This window comes from Arvicanthis niloticus, chromosome 25 (genome assembly GCF_011762505.2).
Source record: "Arvicanthis niloticus isolate mArvNil1 chromosome 25, mArvNil1.pat.X, whole genome shotgun sequence".
Classification (NCBI taxonomy): Eukaryota; Metazoa; Chordata; class Mammalia; order Rodentia; family Muridae; genus Arvicanthis; species Arvicanthis niloticus.
Window position 1 is genome coordinate 13,712,218 of NC_133433.1, and position 21,891 is coordinate 13,734,108.

Below are 21,891 nucleotides of genomic sequence, written 5' to 3' on the forward strand. Positions count from 1 at the left end.
TATCAGGTAATTAAACAATATTTTGAGAGAGAGAGAGAGAGAGAGAGAGAGAGAGAGAGAGAGAGAGAGAGAGAGAGAAGGAGGATGTGGATATCAGAACACAACTTCCACAGAAGAAGCAGGTGAGCCCAACACAAGCACATATAAACAGTAACCTGGTGTGTCTGAGTGTATTATAAAACAGTCCAAAGTTTTGCTGAGGAAATCATCTTTATTATCAGTTTTGAAGATTGAGCATATCTCCATGCAGATAAATCAGGATGCTGCAGACAGAAATAGCATCCAGTTTCCCAAGATATCAGTGTAAAAAACAGTTTCTGTGAACAACACAATGTTCTCAGTAAACCCACAGCACCGATTTTTTAAACTACAGCACAATATCAACAATAGGCAAGAAACAGACACACAGCTTTTTTCTGTATTGTATATAAGCTACAGATCATAACATGTTCCAAGGGGACTAAAGACATTTATATTTTATTAAGTTTTATTTTTAAGAAGTTAGTAAACTACTAGTTTTAAATTTTAAAAAATTGTCAAATAAAATTTCTAAATATATTGTTTTTTCTTGAATTGATAGTATTGAATATTTAATGAGCCCCAAGTTCATAAGGTGGAGTTATAGAAACTGATACCCAAATGAACTTTTATATCATAAAATATTTATAACTCTATTTAGAAGTGTTTGCAATGGTAATTTTGTGGAATAACACATTTAGCATGTTATTTTTTTTTCTTCATTGATGTACAGGTGCAGTGTGAACACATACGAAACAATTCAGCTGACACGGACATCTGAGACACTAACATGATTTTAAGTAAAGTACTTCAGTCACTAGCAATGCTTTCTGTTTCTTTGATTATAACATTTCGAGTCTTAAATTTACAATTAAAATGTATGAGCAGCAAATGTAACAGACATTAAGGGTAAAAATGCCTTCAGGAAATCATTAATAGCTAGTGGCATCTGTGACTAATGAATACTATATTAGTTTAGGCTGTGACTAATAGAATAAATGTTTTGAAAAAACCCTTATGTTAGTATATGATGAACAGTAATCATATTGTGATGGATTTGTTTTGTGAATAAGGATGAGGTGTGTGTGTGTGTAGTTTTTCTCGTGGTTGGTACCAAGTGTGGGTCATCATTGCTTATTTATTTTCATCTAGTGAGCTAACTAGAAGCATTTCAATTAATTGAACATCATGATCTACTGTTATGTAAGGAGATTAAAAGTTCAATCCCCAAAGAAGATTGTGTATCTACAATTAGCTTCCCAGTTAAGCTGCTTTTAATGGTGTCGTTTTTTTATGTTCTGAACTTATGAATAATCTGATCTAAAGCCTTAGGAAACTCTGAGCCTTACTAAGGTATTATTTATTCCAAATATATATATAATATATATATATATATATATATATATATATATATATATATATATATATAAATATATATATCTGCTATTAAAATACTTCCTAGTTTATGAATAGTTGGTGATTTATAATGATAGAGTTCATATATGTGTTGATGTTGAACCTTGTACAATCAGATTATTTCTCAGCATTCAAACTTACCAAACACAAAACATCTTTATTAGACTAGGATACGCAGAACTGAAGGTTTTTGCAATCTGCATCCATTTGAAATAGCTCTCAGAATGACTACTAGTTCTTTACAGAAGCCAGAGTCTACCTCACACGAGTCTTCTAATCTCTTTACTATCAAACCCCTTAAAAGGAAATCTACCAGTTTTACCAACGGCATAACAGCTTATTCTGAGCCCCCATGTGGTTGGTGGCCCGCTTACTGATTTGATTTTCTCTTTATTTTTTTTTATATGAAATAATGATTTTTTTTTTTGATTTGTCTTTTTAAAGACTTGTACTTGTTGTCTCTTTATCACTCTCAGTTTTGCCACTACATCTAAGTGCTCGGAGACTATTGCACTGCTTTAATGACTCTAGGTTAGCCGGAGGAAGACCTAAGCAGTGCTGGTAACGCTTGGATCACAGCCTGTATATGAGACGAGGCAGAAAAGTCAAACTTGAGAGAAAATGGCTCCAGAGAGTGCCTGTGTGGGCAGTGTTGTCTGCAGTTTTCTGTAACAGAAATGCTGTACATTTTTTTAATATCAAAGAACTCACCCGTTTCACTGAATATAATACCTGGAATGTCTTCTAAACGTCTCTAATATTTAGTCTTCCAGTGTAGTCATTAGAATGCTGGAAAATAATATATTTTGAAATATTTTAGGGTGTACCACAAGGTAATGAAAACTATAATACAAGGAACTATAGTATGTTTTATAATGTTTTTCTATTTGAATAGTGTTTTTTTACTGTAGCTGTGCACTACTTATTAGCATATATAATACTTAATTTTATTTTTACATATTTAAAAAAACTGTGGGTATATATTGCATGACTATTTACTTTTAAAGACATGGCCAATGGTAGGTTTCCAGTGTTCTACATCTATGTGTATATGGGCAACACTAACTGGATTTGTGGGTCATAAAAAGAGAGAAGAAATTTGAAGAAGGCATATAGGAGGAACATGAAGAGAGTTGGAGGGGGGAATGGGGAGTTAGATATAGTAATATTTCATTGAGTACATCCATGAAGTCTCAAAAAACATTTTAAACAATCAGTAAGGAAAAATAAAGTCTTAGGAGAGTAAAAACCCAACAAGCTAAATAAACAAGGTATATAATAAACTCTCATCCTAATTTTATAAACATAATTCATATGTATACACACCAGAGCTTTAGACCAAAGTAAATGTCAGAAAGAATGTACATTAGTAAACTTAGAAAAACTGTATCAAGCAATGATGTTGGCGGTGAGCATGGAAAGGCTTCTTTTAAGCAGCTGTAAACACATTTAAAATGGAACCTGGCGTCACTCTGAAGGAATTTTAAGCTTACACTGTTGGAGAAGTTTACCAAGTTGGCTTCAGAGTACACTAACTTTATGTAGCAGATTTAAAAAGTCATTTATGCAGCATCATGATCAGGCTATTGCATGTAGCAAGTCACAGCATCAGTGCTAGAAGAAAGCTACATAAAACCCCTTGTTGAAAAGCTTTACATGTTTCATGTAACAGAAACAAAAATAACCTGGTATACATCTACTGCAAACAAAGTGAGTGTTTTTGCCCACACACATGAGTTTTACCTAAAGCATGTCACCTTTGTAGCAGTGACACCATGCCTATACTGTGCTTGGCTGAGTTAATAGTCTGTTGTAATTTGTGGCTCCTTGTTACTTCTCTGGCTTTTCTCTCCTGCTAAGATTTGTTTCCTGGCGATAATTAGAACCTTCTGTACTGCCATAGCTCCTGCGAGAACCATTGTACTCACCTGAGTTCTGTGGTTTGGCAAAGTACTGACTTCTACTATTGTAGAAGGCAACAATTTGCCTCCAAAATTTTCTCCCCTTTTAGGTCCAAAATTTGAATATTAGTTGTTGTAATTGCCAATGCCTTTGCCAATTACATTTTTTTTCTCAAAATTTCTCTTGTAATTACCAAATCATGATAATCAATTCCACTGCCATCTTTTCTATGATCACTGTGCTTACCAACAAAACTGCCATGACCACAAACTGTCATTGCCACCCAAACCACCTCCATGGCAACCACCAAACTTTCCAAAGACACTTTGACCTCTTTGATATGTGAAGCACCAGCTATCTCTTGCTTTGGCAGGGATTTTCTTACTTCATAGCTGTGGCCATGGTATTTCTTAATGACAACCTTATTCTTGGAGTCATGATCAACAAAAGTGAACAAAGGAGGTTCTCTTTTTTCTCCTGTCTTTGTTGGCCATAAGGTTATGATTTCAGTCCTTTCAACTTTTCCATACAGTTGCAAAAGACATCACAGACAATGTTCTTCAGAAGTGTCTTTAACACTAGCAGATATTCTTGACAGATAAGTGGGAAACTAGTCTCTGACAGTCTTCTCTGACATAACTCTCTTTGTTTCCACAACTTTCTCCATCCATCTATGTGGTCTATCATCCATGGCTACATCTATCTTATCTACAGAGGCTGAGTGACACAGCTGAAGCCCCAAGAGCACAAGACATTTGGTTCTTTCATTACCACACTGAAGATAAGTGTCCTTATTGATTGAGATGGATCCCCAGACTCACAGCAGTTGTTTTCTAGCTTGTTCCTCTGATGAAGAACTTCTTTAGCTGTTTTGTTGCTCCAGACCTTACAGGGGAGAAATGCAAACCTGGCTCAGGCAGAGAAACTCAATGAGGTCTTAATTTGAATTTCTATGATGAACAGAGAAGTTTGAACATAGTTTTGAATGTTTAGTCTGCCTTTTTTTTACTTAATCGTTTTGAGAATAGTCTGTTTATTTTTTAATCCATTGTCTGATTGAGCTGTTGGAATTCTTTTTGTTTAGTTTTTTGCATTCTTTGTGTATTCTAGATAGTAATCTTTTCTCAGATGTATAATTAGAAAATATTCTTCTCCCCTTCTGTAGGCTTTTTATTTGACTAACTGTTACCTTTGCAATGTAGAACTTAATTTCATAAGGTCCATTTTTTTGCTGTTGACAAATTTCTTGAGTGACTGGAGTCATGCCCAGGAAGTCCTTCTTTGCCTCAGCTTTAAATATTTTCCCTAACAATTTCATATTTTCCAGTATTACATTAAGATAATTGTACATTTGGAATGTAAATTTTTTCTGCTATATTTATTTAATGTGTGTGTGTATACATGTGTGTGGACTTGTGTGCAAATATAGCAGCCAGATGACAATTTGTGGGAATCCTTTGTCTTCTTCCCTCAAGTGGGCCCTGAAGATAGAACTTGGGACGTTCGGCTTGGAGGCAAATGACTTTACCCACTAAGCCATTTCACAGAACTGGATTTTGTATGGTTACAGATAGAGATATATGTTTCATTATTTTATATGTAGACACATAGTTTTCTCAGCACTATTTATTAAAGAGGCTGTCTTTTCTATAATTTTGTTTGATATGTTGATAAAAGAAAAAGTGCTTAGAGTACTTTTCTCTTTCCTTTGACTTTATGGATATATCTGTCTTTGATGGTGAGGTACGTTACTTGAAGGCAACCAATAGACAGATTGTGGTTTTATTTATTTGTTTCTTTTGTTAAAAATAATTATATATATGTTCACCCTTCTCATACCCATCTTATATCTACTCCCTACAACTGAATTTAGTGTGATCCCATTTTTCCCCTTTAAGTTAATCTGCTACATTTGGGTCTTTTGTTGGGGAATTGAGACAACCAGTATTTAGAATTATTGAAAAGAGTGCAGTATTCCTTGTCACTGTTGACTTTAAAAAATTTTGGTGTCTTCCTATCTTCATTTGCTTAACTACCATTGTAGTATGGTTTATTCTTTCCAGTAGCCATGTGGATGGTTTATTTTTCTCTTTAGTCTGAAGTATTTCTTCACATATCTTCTGGAGATCTGGCTTAGATATCATAGCTCAATCCCCAGTAATTTTGAAAAATGCTGTCTGTGTATAAATTCTTTTTTTTTCTTTTCTTTTTTGTTTTAGTTTTTCAAGACAGGGTTTCTCTGTGTGTCCCTGGCTGTTCCAGAACTCATTATGTAAACAAAGTTGGGCCTCAAACTCAGAGAGATCCTCCTGCTTCTGCAGCCCAAGTGCTGGGATTAAAGGTATGTGCCACCATTGCCTGACCTGGAAATAAATATTTTATCAAATATTTGTTGTAACATAAACATAAGTAATGGTGAAGATAAAAACCACAATCATTTCTTATATTCCAAACATGTTATGAAGTAAATAAATACTAATTGCACTGTATGCAGTAATACATTGCTACTATTTGAGTAAAAGTAGAATAAGGAAAGATAAACAAAGGAGTGGAACAGTAGGTATGTGGGGAAGCAGAGGGGAGGCTGTTTTGATTAAATGTAGAATAACAGAAAAATATAGAAATGAAATCAGATAACATAAATCCATTCCAACTCTCAGGAGGTTGAATCATAAATCAGGTCATTCTATGTTCTTTGTGATATACGATCAGAAGGAAAATGAGAAAGGGAATAAGGATAAAAAAAGAGAAGAAATATTGAAGAGAGAAATGAGGATAAAACAGGGATAGCAAATTAGCCATCCTGCTAATTTGACATTGAGTATTACATAAAGGTGGTTTGAAAATGAAGGGAAGAACATTAGATGGGGTTATAAAACCTGAGTGCCTTCTTGTTGGTTCCAGTCTTGTCTATCAACATTGCTTTCTTGGTTCCAGTCTACTATAGCCCTGGCTGTTTCTTTCTTAGATGTGGTTACAGATGCTAGCAGCTCACAGATTTAGCGTTGTCCTTCAGTGGTCAGGATATGGATGTGGTTCTTGCCTCTGGGTAGCCTTTTGCAACGTTTTGTGAGTGCATGTTTGTTCTGTCCTCTGGCTCTTATAATCTTTCTACCCCATTTTTCAATGTTGCCTTAGGTATGCGAATCATATTGGACATGTATCCTATGGGAGTCAGCTCCACAACTCTGTATTGTGATTGGTTGTGGTTACAAAGGGAAGTTTTCTTGATGAACGGTGAGGGCTACACTAATCTGTGGTATAAAGACAAATATTTAGAATAAGTTATGAGTTGTGCCAGTTTAGTAAAGTGGTAGTCGTGGGTTCTCCACCAAGACTCATGACTTCACTGTCCCTGAGTAATTGGCTAGGTTTTCAGTACTACTCATGGTTTCCATCTTCTTGAGCAGGTCTTAAGTCCAGTCAGAGAATTACTGTTAGTTACTGCCAAAGTATGTGTGCCAACAAATGTGTATTTCAATCACTTGTGGTTTTTTTTTGTAATGGTCTCCATCTGTTGCAAAGAGTCATTTCCTTGAGGAGGGATGGAAGACACCAATAGACATGTCAAGTTGGATGGGGGAAATCTAATGAGATCTCAAAACTAGGCAAAGAACGTTGGGCAACTAAGAATACTGAGTGAAAGAAGTAGTCTTTCCCAGGGAAGAGCACACAAATAATACTAAATACTGAATACTGAATACTGAATACTGAATACTGAATACTAAAGACTAAATACTAAACACTAAATACTAAATAGGCATCCCGAAAATCACACATGTACAAGAAACAATGTACAGATTGAAATGGTTGTATTTACCCACTTAGAAATATTTGCATGTATGTTACATACTTGTGTAATAACAATTAAAAAAATAAGAGACAATGACTGAAATAGAGCAAGGGATATGAGATAATTTGGAGTGAGGAAATTATTTAATTATATTACAATTCTCCCAAATAAAAGAGATTAATCTTTTAAAATATTATTTTTCTTATGGCTTACATTAATTGACTTCTACTGCTATATTTAACTTACATTTTGTAAATCCTTTTATTTTCTATGAAAGCAAATTTTAATTTTGTAGTTTCTGTTACTTAACTTTTACTTCACATAATGTTAATAACAAAGGGGCTCATAAATGTCTACTTATTTATGCCTGTTAATGACAGGGTAGGAAAAGAAACATGAATGTTATCATGGAATTTAACAGTATAATCAATCACTTTCTCTACTTAGAAATTTGCAATTTAGTATATGTTTTTGTTTGTAGTAGAGTCATCATTATAAGAAGTAACTTGACCAGATTAGAATATTTATACTAGAGAAAGAAGATTTAATGAGCCAGTTACAGTGTTCAACAGCTGTGAATTTTAGCAACCCACAGGTTTTATGAAATATAGTTTCCTCCTGTAGATAGAGGCAATAAGTGTAATTTTTATTGAATATTATATTCATAATAAATTTTTTTGACTAAGCTAAATGAAGTATTTGTAGCATCAATCTATATTTTAAAATTCTTGGGACAAGAAATTTTAATTCAATTTTGAAAAATAGGATACAAGATGACCTAACTCCAGTGTTTGAAAACTGGTTTGAAGCAAGGCAAGGCCACACAAAAGAAGCAAAAATATCCAGGATATATAGGGCCCAGTTTTAAAAGAGAGTTTTGATAGTCATCTATGGCAATGAGACTTGGGTGGGTCCTATAGTGGTTTTGTCTATTTGGAATTTTTTGAAAATGATTAAGTAAAAACTAACTAGAGGGCTGGAGAGATGGCTTAGTGGTTAAGAATACTGACTGCTCTTTCAGAGGTCCTGAGTTCAATTTCCAGCAACCACATGGTGGCTCACAACCATCTGTAATGGGATCCGATGTACTCTTCTGGTGTGTCTGAAGAGAGCAATGGAGCACTCATATACATAAAATAAATAAATAAATAAATAAATAAATAAATAAATAAATCTTTAAAAAAAACTAACTAGAGCTCCACTGGGAAGTCCTAGAGGTTATTAATATCTGAATGTGAACCTGAATCCTATAATTTAGCAGTGATTACCATCTTGACCACCCAACCACTGGGCACCATGTTCTCTGGCAGTAGATTGTCATAGAAACACGGTTAAATGGATGCACAAAGACATGTCTGTGGAATTTTACATCTGAGTTTTTTTACCTTTAAAAATTCTAAGTTTTTTCTTATCTAAAGCACAAGCAATGTAGCACTGGGACTGCAACAAAAAATGTGCCTTGTTAAGAATTTCAAAATTTTATTAATTTTTTTATAAAACATATATGCTCTGATCATACTTCCCTTCCTAACCTACTCCCAGATTATTTTCCCATCTCCCTGTTCACCCTACTTCACATTCTCTCTCTCTCTCTCTCTCTCTCTCTCTCTCACTCTCTCTCTCTCTCAACAAAACAAAACTAACAAGAAAAACAAAATATGAAATCAAAATCTCTAAGTACTTTTAATGGGTAGTGTACATGGACAGGAGTATGTAGGAGAGGGGCTGTGTAGCAAGGAGAAAGTTTCTTTTTTAGACAGTCCTGTTAATGATATACTCCTCTGAGGCAATTTTAGGTCAATGGAAGACCCTTTGAGAGGGGTGCAAAATATTGGCGAGGCCTCTTGGGGGCTATACAGAAGAGATTCTTGTAACCTTTTATAGCAAATAGTTACTTGACCTGTTCCATATGGCAGGGTTTATCTAATCCACTGGAAGAAGGGACTATTATTTTTTTTTCCATTTTATCAATGAGGTCTAGGGATGATTGGGATTATCTGTCTGTTTCTAACTACAGTGCTGTAATAAATGAGATTCAGGAATCTATACGAGGAAATAACACTTCTCAAAAGTCATTTATCAATGTAGCATTCAGAGAGGACACATGCAGGTGTTGGTCTGGGCCCATTCATTTTGCCCAGGCTCTTCATACTGACATTTTATTAATTGAATGAAAACAACATAATTTGAGGTGCATACAGGTGATTACAAAGTGCCACTAACAAGAACTGCCATAAGTTTTTTTTATTTTTTACATTGGTTTAAAACTCATCTGAATAAAAGCAGTGGCTCTCAAGTGTAAACTTCTGACCAGTGCCACTATAACATCTGGATACTTGGCTAGAAATGAGAATTCTCTGGCTTTATTCCTGGTTTTCTAAAATTGAAACTGTGGAGTGGAGCCCAGCGATCCTGTGTTTTTGCAGCCCTCTACTTAACTGTGATGTGTGTCAGTTTGAAAAATGCTGATTTTGGACCTTTGGCACAACACATTTCTATACAAGAAAATTTCAAAGTCATCAGTTTTAAAGATTAGATAGTGTCCATGGGTTTTCTCCCATTTGAAAGCCACCATTGCTGTTTTACCTGATGTATTTATTTCTCCTTTCTACCCATGCAACCTGCCCCATTAAGTAGATGAGCTTCTACCGTGTCCCTTACAAACCCATGAGGATCTGGTCTAGATGAGATGACACAGTAAATTGTATGCTGCAGCTTTTCATTTGAAGTTCAGATGGGAATCATGAAAACATTGTCAGCCATAGCTTGGTAATATTAAGCATAATCAACTTGAAATTCAGGAAAAACGAGGTAGCTTTTGATTAACAAACCTGTATCTCTGTGGGGACGTGGCATAGAAAAATGCAATCTTACTTTGCTGAGAGTTTTGTTGTTGCATGAGCTGCAATAATTATTGCCATTAAGGAAGTCCACATGTGAAAAGCCAGCTGGCAGTTTAAGCAAGGTCAAATTCATTATTTGATAAGATCATTACATTGCTGGGATCTGGTTCTCTGTGGGCCCAGAAATTAATTTTTCAAATTTGCCCTTAGGTTATATCCTTTGGGCATTTTTTTTTTTTTTTTTTTTTTTTTTTTTTTTTTTTTTTTTTTTTTTTTTTTTTTACCAAAGCAAGTCTCCAAGAGGCTGGTGTATTGTCTAGCATGCTCACTTGTTAATTGCAACTCAAAATATTGAACTTTAAGGTGGAATAGAATGCACGTTTATCGTGGCATACATAATTGTTTTTCTTTCAGCAAGACTAAAAGTTGTTAAGTAAAATTTGGGATGCTGCTCCCTGGTGAACATGGAACAGCCAAGAGACAATGAATCAGAAGAGCACTGGTCCAGTACATCTGTCTTCATTTGGGATGTATTAGCAAGAATCTATTTGCATAGTTGTCTTGGTATCAGGGCATGGCTTCTGGATTATCCTGAATAGTCATTTTTAAATACCCCTTTCTGGCCTCCACAGTCATTTCTCTATTGTTACTATACTCATTTTTTATAGGGAGACAATAGAACTTACTTTATTATGTTGGTTTATTACTCTTATCTGCTGAGGTGTCATTTAATTTCATTGCCAAATGCTCAATTCAGCAGTTTACAAGTAGCTTTTATTTACATCTATCTATCTATCTATCTGTCTGTCTGTCTGTCTGTCTGTCTGTCTATCTATCTATCTATCTATCTATCTATCTACCATCTATTTTTAAGACCAGATAAATTTTTTTGTTACAGAGGCATCCTGTAGGCTATTGCATGCAGATTTTCTACACTTTCATTTCATTTTCAAAGCATAATTTGAAAGCTGAGTATGTGATTGCTGGCAGGAATGGAGGTAATGGATTTGGCCTTCATTCTGCTTTATTTCATCAAATGTAGGAAACCATTATTTGTTAGAAAAAATGTACTATAATGCTAAGGAAAAAAACCACAGACAAACAAGAACTTCCACCAGTTATGATACAGTCCTTTGGTACTTAGTCTCTATTTTACAGTGGCAGCAAGAGGTTTTCAGACTCTTAAACACAGAGTTTAAAAACCACATGTGTGTTCATAAAAAGGAAGCAACAGATTGAAGTTTTCCTTAAATGTTTATACATGTTGAATTCTGTCCTGAATTTATTTTTATGTTGGATTCATTGACTCTCATCTTTTTCTTCACACTCCTTCCCTCTTGATTGGGTCATACTTCAAAGTCCAAGTTAGCCTCAAAGCTTGTAGTCCCCTGCTTGCTTCATTGGCTTCCACCCAAGTGTTGGGATTACAGGTGCATGCCACCAAGCCCACTGATTGATTGGTTATGTATTTATCTATTCATTCATTCATTCATTCATCCATTTATTCAATCTTCACTTACAATAACAAGATTCCCTGTTTCTTTAATTACAGCTCTCAGAACCCCTGCGAGCGCATCCCTGTTGGGGTGATATTTTTAGATTGAATATTTAACAAACTATATCAGGTGCAGCCACTCATTAATCCCACAGAATGGCTCAGAGGGTGAGGATAAGAAGTATAAATTTGGTCAAATTAACTTGGGTGAATTAAAGTGGACACACATATTGAACCTAGTGACAAATGGTTATCTTGCTCACTTGCTTTTTTTTTTTTTTAACATGAAATCTATTCTGTAAGAGTATTAAAGTTTAAATGTTTTTTTTTTCAGTAAGCATACAAAACAGTGTTTTCTTATGGCTTTTGTGTCTGTCCATCTATCTGTCTGTCTGTCTGTGAGCCTCACACATACATATGCCATTGCTTTGTTCTTATTCACCCTTACACTGCCTTCTACACTTCTCTTTACCCTGTACTTCTCTCTTCTTCCCCACAAACAGTCATCATATGCTTTTGTACTGCATGTGTTTTGTTTTTCTTTCTTTCTTTCTTTTTTTCTCATACCAGCTCCCTTAAGATCTCCTTCTTTCTCGTGGCCATGAGAAGAGGATAATAAGGGTAAACCATTTAAGGCTGAGCAACTGTCCGTCACTTAGCACTTGGATCAAATATGATTCTCTGAATTAATCAACCCCTTCACAAAAAGGGGGTTCTTTGCTTCGTGCAAAGTTGTACTTCTCTATGGGTATAAAGCCAAAGTAGAAACTTTGAAGGCAGTTTGATATCAATACTAATAATTTCGTCTTTTTGGCTCATGCCCTTTCTAGCCACAAGTTTTGACTAGGTATATAGTATTTTACCCATGTGGAGTTGATACTATATTTAAAGTCTTTTTTGTTTTTTCAAGATTCACTTAGTGATCTAGAATGTGGCCTATTGTAGACGTCTCCACTGTTGCTGAGAAGGTGTACTTTGGTTCTGATGGCTATGATATTCTAAAGTCTATGACTTATTGCTCTAGCTAGAATTTCAAATACCATACAGAATAGATAGGGAGAGCATAGGCAGCCTTGTCTTGTTGATGTTAGTGAGACTCCTTTCAGTTTCTGTCTGTTTAATTTAATGTTGGCTATTGGCTTGCTGTATATCCCTTTTATTATGTTTAGTTATGCACCTTGAAACTGATCTTTCCAAGACTTTTAACATGAAGGGGTGTTGGATTTTGTCAAATGCTTTTTCAGCATCTACTGAAATGATCATGTGATGTTTTTTCTTTGTGTTTGTTTATATGGTGGATTACCTTAATGGATTTTTCGTATACTGAGCCATCCCTGCATCCCTGGGATGAAGTGTACTTTGTGGATGATGTATTTGGATTCTGTTTGTGAATATTTCTCTGAATATTTTTGCATCAATGTTCATAAGAAAAATTGGTCTGAAGTTCTCTTTCATTGTTGAGTCCTGAATGATACTCTGCTTTGTTTGCTTAGAGGAATCTAGCATAACTGTCTCCTGAGAGGCCTCATCTAGCAGTAGATGAAAATCTGTTCAAATCTATTGTATTCAAATCTATTTTTGAGGTTTATTAATTTAATGACTTGCATAGATTTAATTATTCCTACATTTCAGGGATAAAGGTTACTGGATTGTGGTATATAATTTTTTGATATATCTATCGTATTTGCAAATATTTTGTTAAGAATTTTTGATTCTATATTTATCAGGAATATTAGCATGTAGTTTTTTTTCTTGTGTCTCTGCCTGTTTTGAGTTTCAAAGCAGTTTGGAAGTTTTCCTTATGGGTCTGTTTTTGAATAGTTTAAGGAGAATTGGGCATAGATCGTCTTTGAAAGGCTGGTAAAATTCTGCTGTGAATCTATCTGGAACTGTATCTTTTTTTGTGAGATATATGACTATTTCAATATTATTTTTGTAGGTCTTTTTTGTTGTTGATTTCTTGATTTATTTTGGTGGTTTGAATGAATCTAGAAATTCATCAATTTCTTTTAGGTTTTCCAGCTTAATAGTGTACAAGATTTTAAATTATTCCTTTATTATATTCTCATTAGTCTTTGTGGCCAGGTGTAATGTTTGCTTACTCATTTACAATCTGTTAATTGTCTTCTCTTTCTTTTGTTAGTTGGGTGAAAGGTGAAAATTTTACAAAATCTTTGGCAACTCTCTTTGTCACTATTTGATATACAGTTCCCTGTAGATTTGACCTTCATCTTCTTGTTTATTAATAATCTTTTCACATATATATATCAGGCATTTGTTCATTTAATTAAAAATATTTATTTATGTAAGGGTATATGCACGTGAACATATGTATGTATGTATATGCATTCGGTTGCACAATTGCTGTGTGTGTGTGATTCTGAGTGTTCATGTGTGGGGAGCTGACAGAAGGCGGCTATCATCCTTGCAGCCATCTTGAGCCATATACCCTGACATGAGGCTTGTTTACAATAGCCTACAACAGCTGAGCACACTCTGATAACATCTTGTCTTAGATACCCAGGATCTTCCCTTGGGTGTGTGAGACTTAGAGATCAGATTTCGAGTCAAGACTTAAGGGCGTGACTTAAGGTGTGATTCAGTGATAAGACCTAAGAGCGTGACTTAAGGGTGTGACCTAGAGGCATGACTTAGAAGTGAGACATATAAAAGGCGAGAGGCAGACAGAAGAGTTCAGTACAACTTGGAGTAGGAATTAGGCATTGAGGAAGAAGACACTTGGACTAGAGAGATTGGAAGAATTATTAAGTATTAGGCACTTGGAGGCACTAGGGACTAGGAACTCAAGACTTGGGACTTGGACTAGGAAAAGAGACTGAAGAATAAACGGGATTGAATCACACTCTGTCTGGTCTCCATTACTCGTGTCCGTCCTCACTCTCTCTCTTGCTGAACCCCGACCAGTGGACTGAAGCAGCTTGGGGTAGTGTGGGCTCTAATAACTTAGCCCCCAAGGCTTTTGGCAGTACGGGTTCCAACACTGATAGAGCAGTCCCCGACATTTTGGCCCCCAAACGTGGGGCATCTTGGGCCGCAACATTCATGCGTGTGTAGACACCAGATGGCATGTTCTAAAATTGTTCTTTTGAAATATGGTCTCTTAGTGAACCCCTAGTTTACCTTTTTGACTAGACTATTTAGTGAGCTCCCAGGATCCATGTGTTCAATTTTTTTTTATGTGAGTGCTGGAAATTTAAACCCAGATCCTCATGCTTATGAACCAAGTGCTATCACTTGGGCTATCAACCTAGCCCTTTGGGTTTTTTGTTTTGTTTTTTTTTTTTTTAAAGAAATATCATGGCAGTTATGGTTGCACTTAATGTCTCTGAATATTTGAAACCATACTAAAATATCTTAGATGGAATAATTAGAAGAAAAGATTAGAAGATAAACTTGTGAAGAAAAGCTAAGGACCAGGTCAAGATGTGAATGGTAGGTCCAGCAATGACCTGAAATCTTTCAACACAACATGTCAGTGTTTCCTTTGTGATGGAGCATTGTTCTGAAGCTTAAGTACTATCTATTTGAATTCAGTTACCCTTAGTTATTTTCTTAGTCAGTGTTCTATTACTGTGAGAAGATGCTATGATTATGGTAACTCAAAGTATGTGTACATAGAGAAAGCATTTAATTGGTGCTTGCCTACAGTTTCCTAGATTTAGTCCATTATCACCATGGTAGGAAGCCTTGCAGCACCCAGGGAGATATGGTGCTATAGAGGTAGCTGAGAGTTCTCTATCCAGATCTAAGGACAGCAGGAAAAGAGAGCCAATGGGCCTCGTTTGGGCTATTGAAAACTCAATTTCCCAATGGCACATTTCTCCAACAGGGCCACATAACGTCTAATACTTCTCAAGTATTGCCAGTCCCTAATGACTAACATTCAAATACATGTGCCTATGGGGCCTCTTTTCATTCAATTATCCTCCTGTTTTAGCATATATATATATATATATATATGTGTGTGTGTGTGTGTGTGTGCGTGTATGAATATATATATATATATATATATATATATTCACATGTTCACACACACATATTTGTATATGGGACCATAATTATCCTCTTGTTTTAATTCCCAAAGAGCATATTTGTTGAATACACCTGTCACAGTCTCCATTAGCACACCTTATCTCCAACAGGTTTTCTTGCCTCTGTTCTTGCCAGCATACTGGAGTGAATGCCACTGGTGTTTATTCACTATGAATCAGCCATATTTACCATGTGTGTTTTCTCTTCTTGCTGTAACAAATCACCATAAACATACCTGAGAAGACATGAGCTTATTATCTTAGATTATGATGGTTCAGAAGGACAGTAGACAATGATGGCAGACATGTGCTTTTCTCTGGAACCTCTAGGGGATGAGAACTTGTTTGCTTTTCTCAGCTTCTGGCAAGCCTCCATGGTCTTTGGTTCATGGCCCCTTCTTCCACACTGAAGTCCACCAATGCCTAGATAATCACTTTCACTTCTTTTTCTGCTTCTTTCTTTTAGTTTCAGTGGTTAGGTCAGGCTCACCTGGATTGTTTGGATAATCTTTCATTTTTCAAGTTAGCTGAATAGCATTAGTAATTCTTCTTTATCATGTGAGAAAGACATTCACAGTTTTTGAGATTAGGGTGTAGCCCTTCTTGATTGCCATTTTGCCACATGAATTCTTCAAATATCAAGTAATTCATATCAACTTTCTTAATTACTTAATAAACTTTGGAACTCAGGTAATGGTTTAGAAGTTTCTCTATGATCTGGCTTCCCTGGTTGCAGGATAGTGAGGCATTGAGGTACAAAGTATAAAGAGACAGTGCTCTGAAGCTTGTGCACACAATGAATGCCACCCATCACATCTTAGAGCCAGGCTTCTACATCATGTTCTGACCTCTTTGCTATACCTTCTCTTGAGCTCAGCCTGTCACAGCTACTGTGTGATTGCTTGGGAATATTTGTGATCAGGCTTTCTTCAGAGTTCTAGTTGACCTTCTAGACAGTGGCTTGAAAATATCTCACTGTCATAAAGTCTTTTGTTCTATGCCACCACTTCAAACAGACTTTTATATTTTTTATTTTAATTTGACATTTTATTTATTTACATTTCAGATGTTATCCCCTTTTCCTATCCCCCCACTAGTCCTTTATCCCATCCTCTTCCTCCTTTTTTGCTTTTATACTGTTTAAATTACATGAAAGTATTAAGGTCAGCTCTAGGTTGAGGAACTAGCAATACAATAGATGCAAATAGTCAAGGAACAAGCAAAACAATAAACCTAGATAGTCAAACAACATGCACAACAATAAACAGAGTCCCATTATCATCCCTGTGATCACTGTTTCTAAGGGCTTATCAGGATGACCAAAATATCTGAGCTTACTCCCCTGTCCTAGTTCAAAGTCATTTTCATGTCTGAAGCCTACTTCTTTGTTCTAGCTTGAGATTTAGATTTTTGCCTGTAATTACTTCTTTGTTCTAGCCTAAGATTTAGAATCTTGCCTGAAATTTCTTCTTTGTTCTAGCCTAGGATTTAGATTTTTGCCTGAAATTACTTTTTTGTTCCAACGTAATGTCAGATTTCTGCCTGTAGTCCATTTCCTTGTCCTTGGCCAATGTCAGATTCCTGTCAGGCATCCCCAAAAGTTCTCCACATCTCCCCCTTTATTGCACAAACCAGACTGAGCCTGTCTTAGGTCATTCTGACAAGAATGCCTTCTTTACCCATCATGGAATATGTATTATCAAAAGCAGTGCACTTATGTCTTAGGTTGTTAAAGCTCTGTGCAGAATCTTACACAGCTTTTATCAGTTTTTACCCTTTCCCTTGCTCTACTTGTGACTTCTAATGGTTTTGTTACTAACAGCATATTACTATTTCTTTGTTTTATACTAGAATTCAAGTCTCATGAAGGCGAGCTCATTGATTTAAAAACATTATTCAAAACTGGTTTATTATTTATTTACTTATTTGTGTGTGTGTGCTTGTGTGTTAACATGAGTAGAGATAAAAAGATAATTTACTGGGGTCCATTTTCTTCTCTCCATATGTGATTTCCTGGGATCCAGTGGTGAGGCTCAGCAGAAGGCATCCTTGCCTGATCATCATCTTCCAGGAATCTTGTGCTCAATGGGTTCAGTGTTGAATTTTTACAAGTCTGTAGGATGGTGGAATTCAACACTGAACTGAATTGTTGCTCTTCTTCAAGAAGATGCTGACTGAGTATCTGGTAAAATGTAAAATTACAGGAGATGTTCACCAAGAGCTTTTATGAGAGTCAACATTGTTCTAGAATCTCAAAATGTGCTGTCTCATTTCATCTTGTCAGTGTATGAAGCTGAGAATGCTGAGTCCTGGAAAGGGAAGAATCACAGTGATAGTAAGTCAGATCTCTATGAAGGTAGAATTTGTAGTTCTGAGAGCCAGCCCTAGGGCATGTCTCCTACACTGCATTTTTAATTTTATGATTAATGTTGCATGTTACAAACAAGCATTTTTTTATTTTTTTTTGGTTTTTTGAGACAGGGTTTCTCTGTGTAGCCCTGGCTGTCCTGGAACTCACTCTGTAGACCAGGCTAGCCTCGAACTCAGAAATCCACCTGCCTCTGCCTCCCGAGTGCTGGGATTAAAGGCGTGCGCCACCACCGCCCGTCAACAAGCATGTTATTATTTTCCTCTTATTCATAATTAAATTTCTTTATGTCAATTTCATGTTTACTCATCATTGTATTTGTTAATATTTGCTGCTTATAACCTCTATATTAATTTTTGTATTAATTATTAATACATGGAGAGTCTTATGAAAATCGTAACAGTTTATTTGCTTGAATGAGCACAAATAATTTTGAAAGATTTTTTTTTTAGTTTCTAAATAAAATTAGGGGAAAGGATTTGTCATTTTCAGGATATTGATTGAATCTCATTTTTAGTACCTGACTATATTCATTGGCAGTGTACATATAACATATAGCTTGACCATTTTTCCTTTAGCAATCCCAGAGTGAGAAAAAAGTGAAGAGCACATTACATGCATATGTTTCCAAAGCCTGGTATAAAATGAGAAATAGGGCAAGGGCTAATTTTATAAATCCCTAAAATATGAAAGAAAATTATTCTTAATAAGTGAGAGTGTTGAGTTTCTGATGTATGTGCCAGATGGCCTGATGGAAATTCAGCACCATTTCCTCCCTCCCATGTTTTCTCCTGGATTCCTGCTAATAACATTTCCAGAGTCTGTGCCAGCAGGGTTCTGGATTAGATTCTACCCATGAGAGGCTCTTGTGCAAGATTTGGAAGGCAGAAGAGCAACAGAAGCCATTATTGCCCCTGCAGGCAGGTTCATGGACTTCAACAGATGGGCCTCTATGAAATCTGGCCAGAAGCTTCCCAGCATCCTCTACACCAGCCATTTGGTGGCTGCAGGCAATTGCAGGCTCATGGGTAGCAGAGCTCTGTGAGTATACCCGGCCTCACTTCTGGAATATCAGTAGGGACTTTTTCTGACCTCTATTGTTCCAAACCTGTAACTGATTTCCATTGGTTTTGTAAACTGTTCAATCATTTTATTACTTTTGTTTCTGGAGGAACTACCTAGATAATGTGTTTTCCATTCAGAACACTAATTATTTAGCACATTACGTTTTTTTTTTTCCTTGGGGGATTATTTTATTTGATGTGCAACTTATAATTTGTTTCTTCATTCAGGATAGAAAATATTCGTCTGGAAAATGAATAGAACCATTAACATCAATTATTACTGTTTTTCACTTGAGCTTAAATTTTCTTGGTTTGTATTTAATTAATTAATTAATCAATCATTCATTTAGTGTGTGTGTGTGTGTATATGTGTATCAGAGAAAACTTGCATAGGTCAGTTCTTCTTCTACCATGTGTATCTTGGGATTTGAACTCCATTTGTTCAGCTTAATGGCAAGTGCCTGTACCTGTTGATCAATTTTGCTACTTCCTATCTAAAATTTTCAAATAGGTAAATATTCAGTTATTTTTGGATCTTTATGTTAACATAGCTTTCTTAATACTTCCTTAATAACTTCAGAAAACAAGTTGAACTAGGATTCTTAAGCAAATAAATATAAGATTTATCAACATAAAAAGTGGAAAAATACTCAATAATTTATTCTTCAAAAAAAGACTTTTATATTGTTTCCCAATTCTTCTGTCCATCCATACTTTCTCATCTATGCCATTACTCTAAGGATATATCTATGACAACACATATTTGTACAGGAGTTTAATTCAAAACACATCTTAAGCAAATCATTGAATTTTCCCACATTTAAGCTCAGGTCTTCTAAGATTCCACAACCTTCTTTGTGCCTCTTTTTGTAGCACTGGTGTATCTGTTACATTTATATTTTAATATGTTATCTTCTCTAGATTTCAAACTCTTTGAAGACAGAAATTGTATCGTAATGATAATTGTTTGCCTGATGATTAGTCTGGTTACAAACTCCTAGAAGATGTTTAGAATGAAGATTATTATTGTTTTTCTACAACTCCTGATTCAAAATAAACTTATCATATCAAAAGACTAGCTGAAGTAATGGACAAGTTGAGGCAAACCACCACTGTTCAATGTATTCCCTGCATGTTATATAACCAATGCAAATGGGGAAGGAAATTCTTTCTTAGAATAATTAAGAATTTTAAAAAAAACCAATATACATTTTAAGCGTCATACTCCTTAATTATTCAACATTACTGTTTCATGAGACTGAACAACTGTGAGTGATATGGCCAGAGTTAAAAAAAAAAAACCCCAAACAAAAAACAAACAAACAAACAAAGAAACAAACAAAAACCACCTTATGCTCTTTGCCCTGGAGGACTTGACAAATGCCTGCATTAGATTGCTTCTGTGAGAAATTCAGCAAAAGGGCAGAAAGCAGAAGATGGTTTTGGGCAATCTTGTGCTGATGAAGAAGAGATGTGCATTCTGGAACACTGCTTCACTGAAAGAACTGGGTCGGCATCATGGATACCAACACTTATTAGATGGAGTTTATATCACCAATGCTTAACAGTCAAGTATTGACATCAAAGCACAAGAAATGGTGAAACTTAAACACTCAATGTTGTTTGTGATACCAGGATTGTGCTGGGATAGATAACTCATTGTTGCCAAGCCAACAGGCACAAGATCCAGGATTGGAGAGATTCCTGTTGCCTCTACTATATGTCTGCTTCTAAGTATAAAATACTCATGCCTTATTCCAGAGCCCATTACCCTCAGAGTTGGTTTAGAATTACTGCTATTTTAAGCACAGTAAAAGCGATTATTGAATCCATCTGTGTAATTATGTTTTAAGGCAAAATAATCTAAGGCAAATCTTTCTGTCCTTATTGAAGGTAAGAATAGATAAATATGAATGGTGTTATTCTTTTATTAAAATGTTTAGTTTGTCAGCAAATGAATAAAAATTAATTTTTAAAAAGTGGGTTTTGGAGTGAGTAGAGAATATTATTAAAGTAAATGTGAACTTGGATTAAAGAAGATAATTTCTTTATGAATACAAAGTAATTCCATATTCCTATTTTGTATCTATCTCTATCTCTATCTATTCATCTCTCTATATATTTATAGACATATGTATGTGTATATATGTATATACATGCTAACGTTATGTACTTTGGCATGCAAATCTGTAGTTTGGGAATTAAAAAAATTAAACATCATCTTAATTATACCAGTCAAAATTTATGTGATTTAATACATTTTACCCCCAGAGCATAGTGTCTTCTTATTTTGTTAGATGTTCCTTACTAGATAAATCACACATTCATCAAGAATTGCTTTGATTGCCTGAGAGAAGAAAATAACTCACCCTAAATTAAAAATAAGACCCATCTAGTTTAATTATAAAATGGGAATGATAACTACTGCTTACTGATTACTTAAATATTCATGAGAATGAGTCTCCTAATTTAGATAGCTGTATATTCAAAGATAAAGGGTGTGTTTATATGTTTTTTAAAAGGAGATAGTGTTAATCCATATCCCACTGGTGGAGCTATTGAAAAACTCTGGAAGAGGACTCTGCAGGTTTCTGTGCAGTTAACAGGTAGTGAGCCAGTCTCCCCTTGAAGCTGGTGATCTGGTTCAGCATGATTTTGCTTCAGATGCACAAAAATATCTTATTCTTTTTGATTGCACACAACACTACTAAAATTAAATATGTGACTTCTGAAAATTGATATTGCTATTTTGACTTTTAAAATATCCTCATAAAGGATAGCTGGAACATTTTTAGGTATCCAGAGGAATTCTGGGATTACTTGGGACTACCTTGAAAAGAGAAAGAGAAAGAGAAAGAAAGAGAAAGAGAAAGAAAGAGAAAGAGAAGGAACTCCCCTGTCACATAATTTCTATTTGTATGATTCTGACTCCTGATCAAT